At 32.2% G+C, this 20374-nt stretch overlaps 1 pseudogene across 1 annotated transcript; it reads left to right on the top strand.

The window, feature by feature from the left end:
• Positions 1-256: 256 nt before the first annotated feature.
• On the top strand, positions 257-18401 carry LOC114193170 (protein NUCLEOLAR FACTOR 1-like; annotated as a pseudogene). The gene is made up of 26 exons (XR_014984232.1): positions 257-562; positions 1228-1361; positions 1535-1571; positions 1663-1688; positions 1821-1901; positions 2000-2110; positions 2245-2336; positions 3087-3225; positions 3515-3638; positions 3931-4028; positions 4107-4223; positions 5013-5093; positions 6474-6656; positions 9196-9268; positions 10452-10511; positions 10635-10673; positions 10776-10864; positions 11378-11442; positions 11899-11945; positions 12899-12958; positions 13563-13634; positions 14876-15000; positions 15141-15246; positions 16202-16264; positions 16929-17000; positions 17484-18401. The product of XR_014984232.1 is annotated as a protein NUCLEOLAR FACTOR 1-like (transcript).
• The last annotated feature ends 1973 nt before the right edge of the window (positions 18402-20374 follow it).

Here is a 20374-nt window from a genome sequence, read left to right on the forward strand (position 1 = left end):
AATTTTTTACAATGATTTAATCAGACGTTAATACTTTTTTTTAATTTATACATCAAAGTATTCTAATTAATTTGAATATTTAAATTTTTTAGGTGATGAAATTTAGTTAACTTTTTTATAAAAATTAAAGGATAAAAGGAATATTTTATTCTATTATTATTATTAAGGAATTTATAAATTAAGTGAGAGAAAAATAAGGTTATCATATTGGGCTGAGATTATTTATTATTTATAGGCCCGAATTAGAGAGCCGGAAGGCTAGCCTTTGCAAACCAAGTTAACAACATAAACCTCGTTGTGTTCTGCCGCCATTTTTTCCGAAAACCCCGGTCTTTGAAATTCACCAGCAAAAAACTTGAAGTGGAGTGAAGCCATTGCGTTGCAGAGTTGAGAATGGGGAAGAAAGCAAAAGGGTCAAGGAAGGGTAAGAAGGCGTGGAGGGCCAACATCAGCACCGAAGAGATAGAAGATTTCTTCGAGAAATCAACGAAGGACGCTCTTTCTGGTGGCTCTCTTCAAGCCCTTTCCAGTGATTCCCTCTTTTACGAAGACAAGTCCAAAGGTAATTTCTTAATTTCTTTCTCGCTTTCTCTTTTCTGGGTGTGCTTCTTTTTTATCGTACATGTTGCCTGTATCTGAAAATCGTCATTTTTATTGTTAGTTTTGATGTGAGTGGTCACGTCTAAATTACACAAAAAATAAAATTAATTTGGAAAATTAACGATTATAATTATCAACGTTTTACCATGATTTGAATAAGATTTCTTCATATGATTTTTTCTTTCAATTTTGTTGGAAACTGAGGTTTCATTATAGTATACCAACTTAAAGTTGAAATAGCTTGACATAATTTATTGGTAGAATTTTCATTTTAATTTGAAGTATAACGTTGGCTCACTCACTGACCATGAGTTAATTAGCGTGGATTATTCTATTAACTTGAACTGGATGACATTCTCCGGAGGATACCTGTGGTTTCTAAATCTAAAATCTAAAATAGTATACATTTGACATATTTCTTAGTAATTTCATCTTAAAAAAGAAATATAAAACCATACATAATACCTTATTTATGTAATGAGGATTTATGTTTATAGTGCTTCTGCTTAGGTGTTTGTTATGAAAAAAACTGTATTTTTTCATCAGAATGGTTTACAGCTTATAGTTCTTGTTCATCCCTGGATACATTGGGTTTGCCTAATTTAAATGATATGATTAAACTTATAGATCTTGCGGTGAAGAAGAAGATCGAGAAGCACAGGGAGAGAGTGCTGCACTGTGATAGTCTGCTACAGAAAAAGTGTTCTAAAAACCGGAAAACTGTGTCTGATGTGAAAGTGGTCAATCAAGATGATAATAAGGTCAGTATGTTGTACATTAATGCAGAAAGGACGGAGTAATAGTAGGAGGAGTTGGCTATGCAAATCTGTGTGGACATAAAGGAGGGGTTATTTATTTATTTATTTTTTGCTTTTTGTCTCAAACCCAATGTAGAGTTTTTTTATTGATATTTCTTGTTTCTAACAATGTTCAGGATGAGTCTACCATGTTTGATCTATGGAATGATAAAGGTACCTTCTATGTTTATCATTCAATGTTTTGGTTACTTTTTTGTGATAATTATGGATGTTAAACATGGTTTTATCTGATATCATCATGCAGGTGAGGATAACAAGCAAGTGAAAAAGGTATATTTTCAGTGCTGATTCTAATCTGTGGATTTCATATTTCATTCTATCTTTCAGTGCTTTAGTTCATAATATGATGGCTACCTTCTTTCAGTGCTTTAGTTCATAATATGATGGCTACCTTATTTACAGGTATCAAAGCCTACTCTCATTCCAGAAGTAGAGGTTGATCCTCCAGGCTGCTCTTTCAATCCCTCGTTTGAAAGTCACCAGGTAGTTTCAGAATAAATGACACTTTTCCCTGCTATTTTGATTCCTTTTTTTGTCATGAATCTTGATTGACAATTTTAAATTTGTTCCTGTTAAACCAGGATACATTAGCTTCTGCTGTTGCAGAAGAAATGCAAAAAGTCTACAAAAAGGAATTGGGCCCTGAACCTGTGCCATTAACTGTTCCTGGAGAAGCTATTGCTGAAGAAGATGTGAGTCTCATCATCTTCATTTATATAATTATTGGAGTTAAAAATGTTTGCTACATTTATTATGCTTTATAGAGGTACTTTCATTTGTATTGCTTCTGTGATTGGTTCTGCTTTGCTAACAATTTATTTGTCAGATGTATTTTCTTGATGTGGACGATGGGAATGATTATGATGATAGTAATCTTGAAAATGAGGATGAAAATGAAGATGCTGCATCAGACAAAAAGTTAGTATCATAAATTATAATTAATTGGACTGACTTTGTTTAAATATTGTTTTTGTGTAACATTATATTTTCCTCCATATTATTATTTTTGGCAATATATATTATTCGTCTTGTCATTATCTTTTATGAACTACATTATTTTTTCTCTTTATCTTCTACTTATTCTTTTTGTGATTAATTGGAGTTAGACGTTCTGCATAATAATTACTGTCTTTAAGTGTCTATCTATTTGTGATCTTATAATTTTGCCATGGTGGTCCTTAACATGTACTCAGTAATTTCTCTTGCTAATCTTTATCTTCTACTTATTCTTTTTGTGATTAATTGGAGTTAGACGTTCTGCATAATAATTACTGTCTTTAAGTGTCTAACTATTTGTGATCTTATAATTTTGCCATGGTGGTCCTTAACATGTACTCAGTAATTTCTCTTGCCAATGTTTATTAAGTTTCTTTGATGCATAATATATTACTGATTTCACATTGCCATTTTTGGTATGCACTGTCTAAATGTTACTTGTTTCTTACAGAATCTTCATTTTTGAATACTGTATTATACATACGTAGTATATTTGCACCTAATAATAGTGTATAGTTTTTTATTTTGTGAATCAATTATTCATGGATCGTTCTACGTTTTGGGTCGTGATTTTGACAACCATGCACCGGATCGTTCTACATCAATTGTATATACTTTTGATTTTTATTCTAGCTTAGCCGTCCTTTAATCTGACATTTTTGTTCCATGCAGCTCTTTTGATTTACATTTGCAACATAATTTATCGAAAGAAGAAATTGACTGCAAAAGTAATGTGAAATTTAGCTGGGAGACTCCAGCTGTTGGTATGAAAAATTGTAAATGGATAGGAACTGGAGAGAACATTATGGAGGTATTTCATGTTAAAATATTCTTTTTGTATATCTAAGATTTCATGTCTTCCAACCTCTGAAAATGCAAAATTTAGCACATTTTCATAGCCATTTGCCAGTCTGTAGCCTTGAAGGAATGGTTGGCTCTGGCACATATCTTGGCTTTATTGTAATTCTGTATTATGTATAAAATCCACCAACATGCACAAAAGTTCATAATCTTTGGATAATAATAGATATTCTCATCCTTCATTTGGCTGTATGCCTTGAAGTACATATTACATTGTTATCTCTTGCTTTCTTGTTTAGGATTTGGATATCAGTTCTTGTCATGGTCTCAAGGCAAAGTTGTCTGAGCATTGGATGGATGTCTACAAGACATCTGGGGGCAAAGATATCAGTTCACCTAAACAAAGCATGTTTTTCTCCCTTTGTAAGTTGATTGTGAATGATAATGATCAATTACAATATGTTGTGCATTTGAAATCTTAATCATTAATGGCCTAAATCTTTCCACTGTCTTCCCGTGATTGTAAATTCTGTGTATTCAGAAAATTTACTATTTCTTCTATTTTCTATTGGGCATTTGGTCTGATGGGGGATTACATTTTGGTTGTAGAGGGAAATTAGCAAAATGCTAAACCAAAAAGAAACAAATGACTTTTGCACTTTTAATTATTTTTTATAATTTTGTTGGCATTGACTTCATGTTGACTTGGTTTCAGGCAGCAGCTACCGGGATATACTTTACTGTAATAAGAGGCCTTTCTATTTCAAAGGCCTCGAAGATGCAAGCATTATGGATGCATACATAATGCATTCTGTAAGTATATTTCTGTATCATTCTATATGAAGTTATGGACTTTCTGAACGTCTTTGATATAGTGATTTTTATGCACAGCTCAATCATGTCTTCAGAACTAGAGACTCTGTGAAAAAAAATGATGCCAAACTGACCAAGCTTAAAGAGTATACTGAAAGTGATAAATTTCGAGATCAAGGTTTTACTCGACCAAAGGTAAAGGTTCTTAATTGTTTTGTTATGATGAATATTTTTATTTTATTTTTACTTTAATAGCATTACGCAATCAGTATTCTCCAATCTATTTTTTCTAGTACTTTTGACTTCTGTCATATGAAAACAAGTCCAAAAGAAGCATTTTATTTCTTAACATTTTTAAGGGTTAAATAAGTTTTTGATGCCTTCAAAATTGGTGGTTTGTATTAATATTGATACTTCCAATTCTTTCCCAGTGAATTTGGTCATAATAGTTATTTTGTTACTTTTGTTTATTTGGACAGTGTCACACGCAAGCATACCTAGCAATATCTTACTAGTGTGGCATGTCAACACAATTAATTCAAGAGTAATAAATTTAGTGTCAGGACCAAATTTGCATGTTTATTAAATTTTGGTATAAACAATATTGAAAATTTTTTAGAGGTGCAAATTTAAACATGGGTCAATTTTGGAAGTATAAAAAACTTATTTAACCTTATAATTAATAGATTTCTTTACTTGAAATTCATATTTCACGGTGGATTTGATAATACTCCCCCCCTTTCACCAATTCTTTGTTGATTGTTTAATTGATAAACTTAATATTCCTCTGAAATGAACTTAAAGTTAAAAGTAAGCTTCTATTTTTAAGAAATGCTAAACATATCTTCATGTATATATGCTTTCAGTTTCTTGTGGTAGTTCTTGATAAACTTAGTATTCCTTTTAAATGAACCTTAAGTTAAAAGTAAGCTCTTATTTAATGATTGCTAAGCATATTTTATGTATACTTCTGTGTTTCTCTAGGTTTTAATATTATTGCCATTAGCAAGTATTATGTATCGTGTTGTAAAGAGGCTTATACATCTTACACCTTCAGCTTACAAGGTATGTTGGTATTCTCACTTTCTAATATATTTTATAAAGTATAGTCATGCCAAGCATAATGAGTTAACTGAAATGACACACCAATAAAGTATAATGGCATAAAATTTATCCATGTCTTTACTTGTTGATATAAGCTAGGTATGTATTAAGGAAGTATATGATCTGTCAAACTATGAATACAATTGATTTTCAAATATAGAAAACTAGATCTATCTCCATGCGTTGTTTTATAATGATCTAGCAAGAACTCATGAACAAAGTAAAACATAGAAATGATAGAAAATGTTGGAGATCCCATATCCATTAAAGATGTGATCAAATTATAATATATAAGTGGGTGCAAACCTATTACTTTACAAATTGGTTTTGTGAGGTTGAGTTAGACTTAAAGTCCATTTCTAAGATGCTATATGAGTTTATCTTATTAGGGGTTGTTGGGCTTTTTTTGCTATTCGTTATTTGTTATCAGATCACTCATAAATATCTATTTCCACGCTTGAGATGTATAGTTGTTGGCATGTGAGGATGAGTTGGAGATTTTAGATTGACTATAAATGTGACCAAATTATTATATATAAGTGGATGAAAATCTTATCATCTTACAAGTTGGTTTTGTAAGGTTGAGTTCAGTTTAAGTTTACTTTTTAAGATAAAACATGATAATACTCAGTTAATTACACTTAGTTTCCCAAAAGGAGCTTAAAATTAAGAGAGCTTCATGGATTAAATCACATGTATGGGTATGAAACTTATTTTCTTGTCTCTTTTGGTCTTGGTAATTCAATGGAACATATAGAACAATTCAACAATTTAGATTGAACAATAAAAATGAATAGAAACAAGATTATAATCGGTGCATACCAAAGGAAACACAAGAAGAATCAAGAAATATTATGAATGGGTACACAACCCATTTTTGGGGTTTAGTGTCTCACAGCCAACACAGGAACAATTAACAAAGGAAATGAAAAACATGGAAAAAGACACCATTTGATAGAGTCAAGACCAGTGCAAAAGCAAATTCCCGCTTGAAAGTAAGATATTCAAGATAAGATTCATTTGGTGAGTAGTTCATAATGTGAGAAGGTCAACAAATGTTTGTGTAATGGATATAACCAATTCATATTATTGACTTTAATGCATGTCAAATTTCATTGGTGGCAAAATTCTAATGTGAGGGATAGATGTGTGTATTGAACCTTCATTATTACTTTGTAGGCCAAAATATTGCATATAAATGTAACTTTAAACTGAAATTTTGTTTGTTTCATTGATACTAGTGTTACTTGTTAATATTATCTCTCGTACCTAATTGTATTTTCCTTGAGAAAAATAAATAATTCTTTTGGTCCTTTATGGTAATTGTTTTCATTTTTTCAGGTCAATGTTGAACATAAGGATCGTTTTACCACTAAATTTGGAAGTGAAGAACATACAAGTGATATAGAAAATGTTGACGACGAAAAATGCGAAACCTCATAAGTCTTCCAAAGCATCTGACTTTCAAATGCTTTTTGGTGGAAATAACGAGGATGACTTCATGATTGGCATCAAATTCACGAGGTAATTATACACTTATAGTGTAGCATTGTTTAATGAATTTATTCTTTGGTGCATAAGAAGTGCACCTGAACATGGACTATGATATTAAGATTATTTCAATGCCAAAATTGTTTGTTATTCTAGTCCCAATTGGGTAGGATCACCATTTGATAGGATATCCACTTTTGGGCATTTCCACCAATTGTTTGTTATTCTAGTGTCAAAACCAGCCTGTAAGGTGTGATTTGCATCCACTTGTGGTGTAAATTTGTTTTTATCTCTATTCGATGTGAGATCTCCAACAGGGTAATCTGTTCATATTGGTGGAAATGTGATCTAATTGAGAGCAAGAAGCAGAGTATTGTTGCTAGATCGAATATCGAAGTTTGATATTAGTTATAACTACAATTGAGACTTCATGACTTTGGCAACCTCTCTAACAACTAATGTTTGGAGACATTCAAGATACTAAATTGTCTTTGATAATCTAAACACTCTTTATATTTCATCAAATCTAGTTTTTCATGGATGGATTCTCACTTTGTATTGGAGATGTTGAAGGTTTGATTGCATTAAATAGAGAGATATGATACAATTTGATAGGGAAATCATTATTAGATATTGGTTTTGTTCTTTATTATTGTATTATTGTATCTTTTGTTTGTTATAAATTAGAATTGGAATACTTGAGTGTACACAACACATGAAATTATTTATATTCCTTCTGCATTTCTCTCTCATGATCTATTTCGTCACTGATCCTTACAACATTTTATCAAGAATCTAAAGAGATGGAAATCCAAAGCGGTGCTTTCGCTTTGAGCCCATTGCACATTTTTAGCTTCCATCACTTATTTGGCAAGCTTTTTCTATTGAGTTTCTTTTTTTTGGTGAGCTCTTTCCGGCCAGCGACCACGACTGGCTTCACCTTGTGCGAGGACTATTTTTGCTGTTCGACATATGTCTTGCCTTCTGAACAATTTTACTCCCTTGGAGTTGCCTGCCACACTCTGAGACTTTTACTTTCTTGCAGCCGCCTTGTCATCTGAGCACTTTTGCTTTCTGACAACCGTCATGTTCTTTGAGCATCTTTGCTTTTGGTAGTTGGGTGTCCTTTGAGCATTTTTGTTTGCCGACAGTAACTGTTATGTACTCTGATTTGTTTTCTTTTCCTACAACCATCTTGTCCTCTGAGTAATTTTTGCTTTCAGACGGCCACAATGTCATCTATCCAGTTTCTCTCTCTGGATACATAATACATCCCAACTTCAGGTGGGGTGTTGATGATATGATTTGAAAGGATAAAACATAAGATTGGTTGTTACTTTGACAATGAGAAAGTCATGTTTGGAAATATCTATTAGCTTTATCATTTTTACTTTGTCAGCTCTAGCAACATATTGACTGACGAGTTCATTAAATCTCTGAGGGGATCTTGTGTTGATGACATTTGTAATAAGCTTGTTTTATATGACACATGCTCTAACTTGAGGGGGGAGGGAGAGATATGATTTGGTTACACAAAATAAGGAGATATGATATGATTTAGGGAAATATCTTACCTAGTATTTTCCATTATTACATATTAATTTTGTGCCTTATTATTTTATCTATTCCTTATTATGTATAAGAATAATCATGTGTATGCCGCGCATGAAATTCATTATATTTATTCTCAGTTTCTCTCATTTGAACATGGTACCAAAGATCCTGTGTTATTTGTTTAGTCACCAAAGCTTTCAACAGGAGAGAAAGGCGTTAGGGAAAATCAGAAATGACTTCTTTAGCCCTAGTGATCTATTTGACATGTTGACTAAGTCATTCAGACTCTCATGCTGGTTACATTTGTAATAATTTTGGTTCATGACATATATGGTTTAGTTCAGCTTTTGTAGAAGAGTTAGAAAAGTATTTTGAATAGTGACATTTATTGCATATATTCTTTATATCCAGGATTTATTCTCTTGTACCCTATTATGTGATTATAAATAACTAACATATGCTGTTATAAGACATCAATGTGTGTATACTATCATTTTAAATTCTTCCAATTTTTTAACTTATTCTGCTGTATTCCTCCAGTAAGTGAGGGCAGGGCACTATAAATTATTAAGGCTAGGCAGCTTGTATTCTATAATACAAATTCCGATCAATGAGACTCTCAGTGATTTAGTGAACATGTGGGTATAGGACAACCGTCATTATAGACCGTCTATACTATCATTTTAGATTATTCCAAATGTTTAACTTCTTGAACTGTATTCTTCCATTATCTCTGCTACTCTTTCTCTTAACTGCCCATGCTAAAATCAATTTGCTCACTCCCTATTTATTCCGTTACATTTATTAGAAAAAAGAAAATTTTATGTATGGTTCCTTTCAAATAACTATTTCAGACAAAAAGGGATGTATTAGTACGCTGCTTAGTTACATATGCACGATATTACTATAGCATCCTCAACCCATGGGAAGATGATTTTTCAGTTTCTATTTGTTGTGACTTGCAACATGAGATGATACTTTAGTTCTAATTTAACTTTTATGCTTTTGTTTTCTACAGGAAGACAATCAAATTGTTCAGTGATTTCCATACCTCAGACATTATTATTGCTTCAGCACTATGCTTGGTTAATGTAAGCATTTTTATTTCTGTTTATTTTAATTTTTTTATTCATATCTGACTCTAGAGATTTCTTTTGCCCCCTTTACATGTTTTTTAGATTAACTTCATATTTGTTGGGAATTAACTTTATTCCGTTTTGGGCATTGTGTCCAACCTTCAAGTTCATATTCCTTGTGGTATAAGTAAAAGGTATTAGGTATTCTAATGCCGTTTGTTAGTATCTATTTGCATTTATTTTATAAGATAAAGTTTGGGCCATTTTGTATCCAGTTGTTTGTTAAAAACATTGTATATGAATATGATATTATCCTTTGAGGCGACAATCCCCATAATTTTCCTACATACACAATGAATTGGTTCTATTGTTTTTCTGGCGAGTGACCCTAAATAATAAACAACTTCTGTCCTAGTTGTTACAGTGCAACCTTTTAATTTTACTTCTTATAATAATGGAAAAAGTCGAGCTACTATCAACTCTACATAAAAATAAAAAATACAGAGCAGTCAATCTCATCACCACTTTGTATAAAATCATCAGAAAACTTCTATACCATTGTGTAATTAAGCAGAAGTTAACTTTTCCTTATACGTTAAACTAAAAATCTAGTCCATATACCCAACACATCTTTTTTTTTTTAATTTTAGTCGCTGTATAAATAAGTCTACATTTTTGTCCTTGGAAAAAAATATTTATGAAGAAGTCCCTGGTATTTTATTTATGAACCATTGACACTGTTAGATTTTTATGTGTTCTCTACCATCTCTACGGAGATGGTATGATTAGATGTAGGACAAAACAATAACTAATCCAAGGAAGAAAAGTCTGAAACTGTTATAACTCAGGCCAATGCTAGGGGCTGATTCATAAACATCTTTCCTCTAAGAGAAAGATGTAGTGTTTTTTAAACTAAAAATAAAAATAAAAATTATGTCAAGTATAGAGACCCAACTTTTGATTTTGAAAATTATAATTTCATTGTAATACAGTTGCTTATTATCGTGTGGCTTTTCTACTAAAGTATAAAATACATACACATGCTTTTTTTTTATTTTAAATTTTCTCCGTATTTTGTTCCTTTTCTAAAATATGAATCTAAAGAGTTTTTATTTATTAGTTATCCTTAGTCTTATGAATGTGTGCTGAATCTTTTACAAACGTATTGCTTATAACATCAAATTGTTCAATTTTCTAGAAAATTGAGGAGGTTGGGATTAACAAGGAAAAAGATGTAGATTTTCTTTCATCCATAGAGGTAAGTTTTCCTAACTGTAATTGTTAGATCATATTTAATTAATAACAAATCTATCTCAATATGTAGTTACCCTGCATGTGGGGCATAAAATATGTAGTTGACAGTATTATTTATTCTAAACAGGTTCTGATTATTGATCATGCAGATGTAATATCAATGCAGGTCTGTAGTGTTCTTCCTTTAAATTACTGTAACAAATTGATTGTCCCGTTATTTTGACTACTATATGAATGTTGTTTCTCATTGATGTTTAAAACTTGCCAGAATTGGTCTCATGTGCATACAATTATTGAACACTTGAACCGCTTACCATCCAAGCAACCTGGAACAGATGTAATGCGCATTAGACCTTGGTATATTCTATTGTAACTATCCTATGCTAAAGTTGTGTTATTTTTTTTACTCCTATATTAGTGTTGACCTACAATTTTTTCCCTTGTTTTCATTTTCTTAATTTAGCACATAGCAAATATTAGCACTTAAATAATTGGAGCTATTTATCTTTAGATGAAGCTAACAGAATAAATTATAATGAAGGGTCTGCTTCAAGTCGTAGTGGTGTTTTTATGGAGAATTGGAGGTTTTCCATTTTCAACCATGCCATTGTGGTATTTTGTTTGTAAAAACTATCTTACATTTCTCACCAAAACCATTATTGTGATTGGTAGAGTTATGTTTCATAGCTCTGCCAATTTAAATTATCTTGGGGAATATTGTGTACAATACTTTAAGAACTGTTCAGTACCATCATTTTTACATTTCAATTGCTTGAGTTTTGGCGTTATATATCTGTCAATATGTTTTTGTCGTGTGAGATGGAGGAAGGGTTTTTCTACACCAGAATTTTGAGATTTGTATATTTTTAGGTATCTTGATGATCACGCAAGATTTTACAGGCAAACAATAATACTGGGTTTTTATTCGAATCCAGGTAATGATCCTTGCTTCTTGTAGTGATGCCTTTTGAGAGAAAATTTACATTATTCTTCTGTTTGCCTTTACCTTTTATAGAGGAAGCTAAATCCGTTGAGCATATGTATTTGCAACATTTTACCTTTTAATTCTGTTTAATAATGGGATGTTAGTTTCTACAAAAATGTAGTTTTTATTTTTGTTTCACAAGGTCCATCCATCTCGCCTTTTTGCGTGCATGATTTTGTCTATTTGTGTTTACATTTTACATTACAATTATCATAATAATCAGTTTTCGATTACATTGGTGAAATTTTGATTTTTTAATTTTCCTTTTCTGAAATTGTTAAACTTATGCTGCATTGCACCTTGATATATAGGGTGCCGAGTTATGACGTTCTCATTCGATCCATTTTTTTGTGAACATTTGAAACATAGCGAAGTCTATTATAACCTCTGCATTTCCTTGTTGCAGATATAAATGCTTCATTCAATCATCATTGTGTTAATTATGAAGGGAAGGTATGTAAGATATATGGTTTCACTGCCTAGCTTTTTCATAGGTTCAAGGTTTTTGTATTGTTACCATGCCATTTCTTTACAGCACTGGATTTTAGTAGAACTGCAATTCGTCATTGATGGCTTTTGCTTTCCAGCATTTTACCATTGGCTATTTAAACTGCATCAACGATATGGTTGATATGGCAGAGATTGGCCATCTTACACAATTGAATTTCTTCTTGTTTTTTTCCCTTTTTAAATTGCAATACTTTAGGGATTTAGAAATAGGAATCTGCACCCAGTATTTTGTGGGATAGGGATTATGTACTTGAATAGCAATACTTCATCTACTCTTTATTGTTTCTTTTTATTTTTATTGGAGTGTGTGTCCTCTTCACTCAGTCTTCTGTTTGTGAACATTATTTGTCTGTCATATTTGCCTTTATCATCTTTTTCTATTCCAACCTTCATTATTTATTTATTTATTGCAATCTTATTTTCATTGTCAGTTCTAATTTGAATTTGAGCGGTCTTTGTTTCGTGATTGTCAATGCTTTTGCATCCCTGTTGTCAATTTTCGAGAATTAAGAATGAGCAATCCTTTTTATGTACATTTTAAAACTTGTCTTTTTCTGAACGCAATACACATGCACACACTTTTGCTTTTCAGTAGAATCATGATCAGCCATAGGGCTAGTCAATTTTTGTTTTTGTGTGGTGGTGGGCTGCTATTTTCTGTTGGTAGCCTTCAACCTTGGAGGGCTTAAAGTTAAAGATGCATCATGACTGAAAAGTTCTCAATCTTTCAGACTTTTTTATGGAGGACATCGTTGATATGCCTTGTGAAATGAAAACGATAATCAAATTATGTTCATGCATGTGTCTTCCCTTCCTGAGGCAATTACACAAAAGATATTGTTTCTTTTTAATTTTTAAATATTCTAGTCATCAGTACTTCTATTTGATACCTGCAGGTGAAACTGATGTGTGAATTCAAAGGTGTCTTACACAAAGTGTTACCGGAAATAAGACAAGTAATCTTTTTTAGTATTGCTGGCTGCTTGAATAAATATTCTGCGTTTTGGTCATATACAATTGTGATGCAATTAAGGTCTAGTTGGCAATGTTATTGCACTTCAGTTACCTTGGATTTTATTACTAGACAGTATATAGGAAAAGTATTCATTCTTTTTTACTATTAAACAGTACAGTACATAAGAAAAACAAGTCACTTATATAATATTATCTTCCTTGCTATACACATTTTATTGTTGTTATATACTCTGTAAATAATTAAAAAATAAGTAATATTTTTGAAGATGGTTTATTTTCTTTGTAAATCCTTAGGAATGACTGTAATATCAAAATTAGCATCTTTTAATCGATGTTCAATAATTTGAAAAGTAGGGTGCTAATATACTCGTTTCAAGGATCTGTGAACAAACTAATTGGTTTTCTTTTCATGATTAGTTAATTTAATGTACTAACGTTGCATCATTTCTTTTTCTTCTTGATTATTGTGGTCAGGCAATTAATTTTTTGTTCAGTGTCATCAATTTATATTCAGATTTATTACTGTAGGTTTGTGCCTCACTCTAATATTGAGCTAACACTTCATTTAAATTTTGAACCCTGTAGATTTATGAACGATTTGATGTAGACTCGATAGTACAAGCTGATGATGCCCGTTTTGATTATTTTATTACAAAGGTATGCATTTTGGATTTGTGATTTTTAAAATATTGATATGTTGAATTGGTTTTGGAGAACTATCTATCCATACTGAGAATTTGATGTCACTGATGTTTTTTTTTGAATAACTTGGCTCAAGCCAGATTTCAAATGACCATTGTAACACTTGAGAAAGGTACACAGGAATATAGAATGAATTTGAGAGAGTGCATTCCTCTTTTCTGGAATTTCATCAGAATGAACTTGGGATATACATCAGATACAATGTGTGAGAGGGAAAAGATACATCTAGGACTTAGGTCTAGTACAAAGCACATAGTATTTTACAATAAATCATCCTATTGAAGACTATTTATTCTAACAGTAACCTATAAGTGTGAAAACCATTGCTCAAATAAGCCTGTATGCCAAACTATAATATGGATTTCCATTGTTACTAAACTTTGCGGTGTTAAGAAGCCACTGTCCGGGTCCTGTCTCCATGATTTCTAATGAAAATATTTTTGCCACATGCCCTTCTCATTTAATGTTCACTCTAATTCATTTCGACCCAAATATGTTCTTTCTTCCACCATTACTTTTAGAAGCATTACTTTTAGAAGCAGTAGGAATGTTTATAATCTGAATTTATAACTAAATCTTAGGATTTCATATCAAACAATAGCAATGAACTGATTATGTCCTTGAATGATTATTTTTGAATTATTGTGCTTGTATTTATTAGGCCATATTGGATTAGGGTAAGAGTAGTGACTCCCGGACTCTTAACTCGTCAGTTAATTTTTTCTTACTCATGGCATTGTGTTAATAATGCAGTTTAAATTTTTTCTTACTCATGGCAATGTGTTAATAATGCAGTTTAAATAAGTCACGTGTGAAAGATGAGATAAATACAATATAGCAAAAAGGTGGTTTTACTTTTAATTGCTATTATCTGTGTAATTATGGACATTAGAGGAATATTGCTTATTATCCCTCATTGAATGAAAAGTAGTTTAATCATTCTTTGCTTAGGACTGCTATGCCTTATTTGTGTTTAGTAATGATGCATCTGTGTGTCAATTACTAAAGCTTACCTTGGTAGAAGTCTTTATTTTATGCATATCCTTTTACTCTGTCGTGACCAAAATTTCTCTGTTGAATTTCTTTAAATAGGCGCCTTAGGATGGTCCAAGTGGTATAACCATTATGTGCTTGTTATTATACATTTTTTGACAATTGGATCATTTAAATAACTATCAATAATTATTGTCTTGCAGGTTTTCCCCAGAATAAAAGATTTAGATCAAGGAGGGACGATGTTGTTTACCAATTCTTACTTTGAATTTATTCGACTCCGTAATTTCTTAAAGTCACAGAATGCTTCCTTTTGTTTGCTTGGGGAGTACGGATCCATTTCCATCATTATGCCATTGTGTTGTTTGTTTTATAGTTGAATATTATTTAATAATATGGCAGTAGCTTTTTTTTCCCAAGTTACTAGTAGTTCTTCTGTTGATGGCTGGTCTTTTTTTGTTAATTTAGGTATACAACCCAAAGTGATATCTCTCGTGCACGTCTTTGGTTCTATGAAGGAAGTAGAAAAGTTATGCTTTACACTGAGAGATCTCATTTTTACCACAGATATAAGGTTATGGACTGAAATAGTTTTTTCCCCTCTCCCTCCTTGTCATTTTTTTTCTGCCTTGATTATTTTTATAGATGTTTTTTGTGAAAAAATAAAAATGACAATTTGTGGCCCTTTTTCAAGTTCATGGCATGGCATCCAGCAACATACATGCTGAAGGGTTGAACATCTAATCCTGAAACTGCCAATTTGTGTTGTTTTTGTCCCTGGAATTTTTGTCCATACAAATTGGTCAAGAGATGACACAGGCCACTTTTTGTGGACATGCATTGTCAAGGTTGAAAGCAACCAAATCTTTGCGGAACCAAATTATATTTTTAAGTAACTGTTGAATTTGAAGTTATAGAAATAGAAAAAGGTTGTCAAACTCTTCAGTTAACTCTTAAGAGTTTATTATCCCAAACTGAGAGACAAGTTAAAGAGTAGACTTGTGAACTCATTTGAAATCTCGAGTTAAAAAAGAAATAAATGAGTTTCAAATCGAATGTAATTGTTGTCCGACTTTTATTGAACAATGACCGTATTTTATTAGACTAATATTATTTGAAAAAACGAATTTCCTTTTGAATTCTTTTCACATCAAGAACAAAGCTTTTTGTGAATTTATGTGATTTATTCATTTTATGACACTTTATGATTGTAATTTGTTACCCATTTTTAATGTCATTAATAAATTCGTTCATATTATTTTTATATTAAGTAAATTCTTATGTGTTGAATCTAGGAGTTAAATTTATGAAGGCTTCATTAGTTTATGAAAACTCTGAACCTTAATTGGAATAATGAACAATTAAAATCAGTTGAATTCATCGGACTATGTGTACTGTAGAGTATAGACCATTACAGGAAATTGTGCAAGCATAATTTGTATTTGATCACCGTAGTTTTTAATCTTATGGGGGTGTATCCTCTGCTTTTATATTTTTATTGATAATAAATATTTATTTCTTGATGGCAGATTCGAGGGGTTCAGAATTTAATCATTTATTCACTCCCAGAGAGGAAGGAATTTTACCCTGAGGTAAGCTGGTTTGTAAAGTCAGATTCTTTTTTGGGTTTGACTAAAATAATTCACTAAGGGGTATAAAACTGATGAAATAGTAATCCTCTTGTGGCTACGCTAATGAATGAAATTGAGAAAATAGATGAGTTCAAAAGAACATTCTTGTTCTATAGCATGGTCAACGTTGGAAAACTGAAAAATCCAACATGCAAAGGCTCCTATGATAGATAAGGAAACAAACCTGTCCATAAATAAATTATGGCTAAATTTTGGAACTGTTCTCCAGTACAATCAACAGACTTTAAAAGGCACAACCAAAAACGCCCTCTTCAGTTTATTATTCTTCAACTGTCTATAACATGCATTTCATCAAATTTGGTGTTCATGGTTTAACCTTAAAAATATAAGAAAATAAGGAATTATTTAATAAGAATCAATCCAATCACATTCTCTTCATCTCTATTTGTAATAATAAAAACCTTTAAAGAAAGGAAATACAAATATCTTGAATTGAATCGGAGGTCTCTGCCTACATTTTTTCCTAATTACTATGGAGAAATTGAAAATGTTTTTATATTAATAATCTGCTATTTAGAACCTTTTTTTTTTTGTTTTCTATAATTGCGTAAAACAGAAAAACACAATGTGCCTTTCCTTCATTGCTATCCTTTTGCTATTGCAGATTGTGAATATGCTTTACGGGTCTAACAATATGACTTGCACTGTCCTATTTTCCTGCCTCGACAAGCTTCGGGTAATACTATTCTCTTTGTTTCCCCTTTATATTGTTACTTGAGTAAAAAGTAGAACCGGAGATGTAAATGTAGAGACTGAGATTTGATGGCTTTGTTTATTATTGCTTCCTAATTTGTCTTACTGCTACATTGTTGATTTGAGTACGCCTATAGTTAATAGATGGGCTTTTTCATCTCTAAAGCTCAATGGATTTTCTCTGTCTAGAGCTCTGTTCTTTAACAAAAAAAATCCGTCGACAACCTGTAGACTTTTGTTAACTCGTATAACTGATTAAACATTCTGGATATTTTCTCGCATCTAAAATGTTTATTATATGTTGCACCTTTGCAACAGGGAAAGAGAATTTTCGATATTGTGGCGACATAATTGGTTTTGCTCTCAATATATATATTCTGTGTGTGTAGACTGCTAGTCCTGCTATATTCTTTCCTTTTTTGTTTCTCGTTATAATAACTACTTTCCTTTATGGATTACATTTCAGCTGGAAAGAATTGTTGGCACTACTCCAACCAAAAGAATGGTGGCTGCGGAGAAGGGTGTTTTTGTTTTCTGCCACTAGAATTCTGCCTCGGAAACCATGCAAAATAACTCGAAAATTATTGTAACACGAGCATGACTGGAAAATAACTTGCTGCAACACCAATTGGATCTGGTCCATCTTCGTGTCCTGCGATTTGGATTGGACTGCAAGAGCTGCTTTGAGTTTCTTCACCGTGAATGACAAACAACGCAGATCCTCCGCCTGGTGTTTGACCTCAGTTCATATCAATGAAAGCACCAATGAAACAGTGCTAAATAGACGAAAACAACTTGTTCTGCTATTAACAAAAGAGATTACGTATGACCACAATCAACAGGGCAAATTAAACAATCACAAAAGTAATGATAAGGACAAAGGAGGTGCAATGGAGGTATAGCAATTGTAGAAATGAATCATTCCAGAAAAGGGAATAAAGGAGGGACAAAATCAGTGACAGAGACGCAGAGCAAAGGTTGAGGAACAATGACAGCAGAGAGAGAATCATACCACACTTTTGCGCTCTCTTAATTTTATGTTCTCCTTTCTATTACGTGAACTTTTGCGTTCTTTCTGACCCTTTGTATTGCTTGCCACGTGTCCCTCACGCTTTTGTGCGTGTTACAGTTTTTGGAGGATGCATGGAGGGACATGGCTCGACAACTAAATTCATGGAGAGAAATCCCCGGTTGGTTTTTTGTATATCAGTGTTCATTTAAGGCACTACTTCATACACAATGTACGTTCCTAGAGTCAAATGTATCAGAGGCTATTTTTATGAACAAATTATATCATAGATTGAATTAGGAGTTTATAGGAAACATTGAGCCAAGATTTTGAAGTTAAATGAAAACTCTATCTTTTAGTGTTAGTTTTATATAAGGAGTGTTGAATTTAGCAACCTATTGCATACGCTTTTGTAAACCATTGTAAACTAAGTGTTTTCGTATTTAACATCTTTGAACAACCACCGCTTGTTAGTGACAGATGCAAGAGACAGATGGAAAGGCTGGAGCAATCTGAAAAAATTGAATATCCTGTTAGAACATATTTTGCATGGTCCTCTGCAACGTGATTTGACTACAGTATGCTTAATCATACTTTGGTTCGAAACAGCACTAAAAAATGACGGGCTAAGTTCCTTCGTGCACCCTTCTCAAGTCAGTTTCTTCCTGCACCTTGATACACTGTTTTAAGCTTTCGTATTACACTATCAATTCTTAAGACAAAAAGTGGCTTTCAGATTATACAGTCTCAACATGGCAAAGTAGAAAATTTCTTTGTAGGAGGGTGGTGGAAGAAAGCTATGGAGGTGCAGGAAGACACTGTCCATTCTCAAACCATCATAGGTGCCCATTAAAACAGCTGTAGCCCCTTAAATCATCATAGGAAGACTTTTTACTAAATACAACCCTCATTAACAAAGAAAAAGACTAAAATATCTTCCTCCAATGTGCCATGCTGCAGCCACTTGGTGAAAGGAGAGAACGTGTTGCGAGAAAAAGCTTGTCCTGAAAAATTCTTCTTTTCAGAATACGTTTCATCTATTCTAAAAATTGTTTGTTTTGAAAAGTATTATGTTATGAAAAATTTAATCTAAAAAATTTGTTCTAAATCATATGATGGGCTGCAGGAAGAAAAATGCTCTTTTAATTCAAGAAAAACTATAATGAAGGAACTACTCATCGGTAGGGTTGTCAAAACGGGTCAACTAGGCCTGATATTGGCCCAATTTAAATGAGTCGGCCCGGCCCATTATGAGAAATGGGTTGAGATTAATAATCTGGCCGTGGGCTGGCGGGCCAACCTGCATTTTTTCCCAGATGTGTTAATGGATGCCCACAATCAGATCTAATTTTTTTTATTCCAGATTTTGTTTAGTGATCATTATATGAATGTTATATTACCAAATAAAATTCTCCTTCAATTAAGAATATAATAATGATATGTTAAACAAGAAAATAAAATGATCACAACACAAAGAATTTAGCTAAATCAAATCAAACAGGTTCAGTTCAATATTGGCAATGATATGACTATTCACGAAGCCAAATAAATTTGTCTGTCATAAAGACAAAGGCAATGATCATATTCAACTAAGCATGAAACATAAATTTGTCACTACTTCACAGTCTGCATTAGTACAAATACAAAACAATAGTCTAATGTAACCTAAAAATGAGGAGCATCATCAAAGTTCAAACAAATTTAAAATATTGAAATCAAAACACATATAATATGTATATGCATAGTAATTAATTTAGTACAAAAAGTAATATGACTTACATGAAAAGCATTTGACTTGATAAAATGAGGATGATGTTGTATCAATGTCGTTATGCTTACACTTTAAGAGAGGAGAAGTGTAATTCTTGGAGCAATATTCAGAGAACAACTTGTACAATTTTTCTTTAATCTTCTCTAACTTTGCTTCCCAAGTGAGAGGGTCTATCTTCTCAAAGCAATATCCCAAGGTATCCAACTTCATCCTTGAGTCTAAAATTGCCTCAAATGCAAGGACATTGCTATATTTATCCCAGTACTTATCAAACTTAATTATCATCTTTTACGTTGTATCTTTGATAACTTGATCTTCATCTTTTACACTTTCCGTTAAAAGGATTGGATGTTCCACACTTGTAAAAAATACAAGTTGGTTGTAGGGTAGCTTGTGGCAGAAATCATATTTGTTATCTCATAAAAGGGCAACAAGTTTTTCACTCTTTTTCGTTTCTCCTCAGACAAACAATACTTATAATTCTCATCAACCATGTGCAAACTTGTAAAGACCCATTGATATTTAAGGGCACTTTGAAGCATAAAAAAACTAGAGTTCCATATTTTAGGAACATCTA

This window comes from Vigna unguiculata, chromosome 8, assembly GCF_037176805.1.
Source record: "Vigna unguiculata cultivar grain cowpea cultivar isolate G323 ecotype 2 chromosome 8, ASM3717680v1, whole genome shotgun sequence".
Classification (NCBI taxonomy): Eukaryota; Viridiplantae; Streptophyta; class Magnoliopsida; order Fabales; family Fabaceae; genus Vigna; species Vigna unguiculata.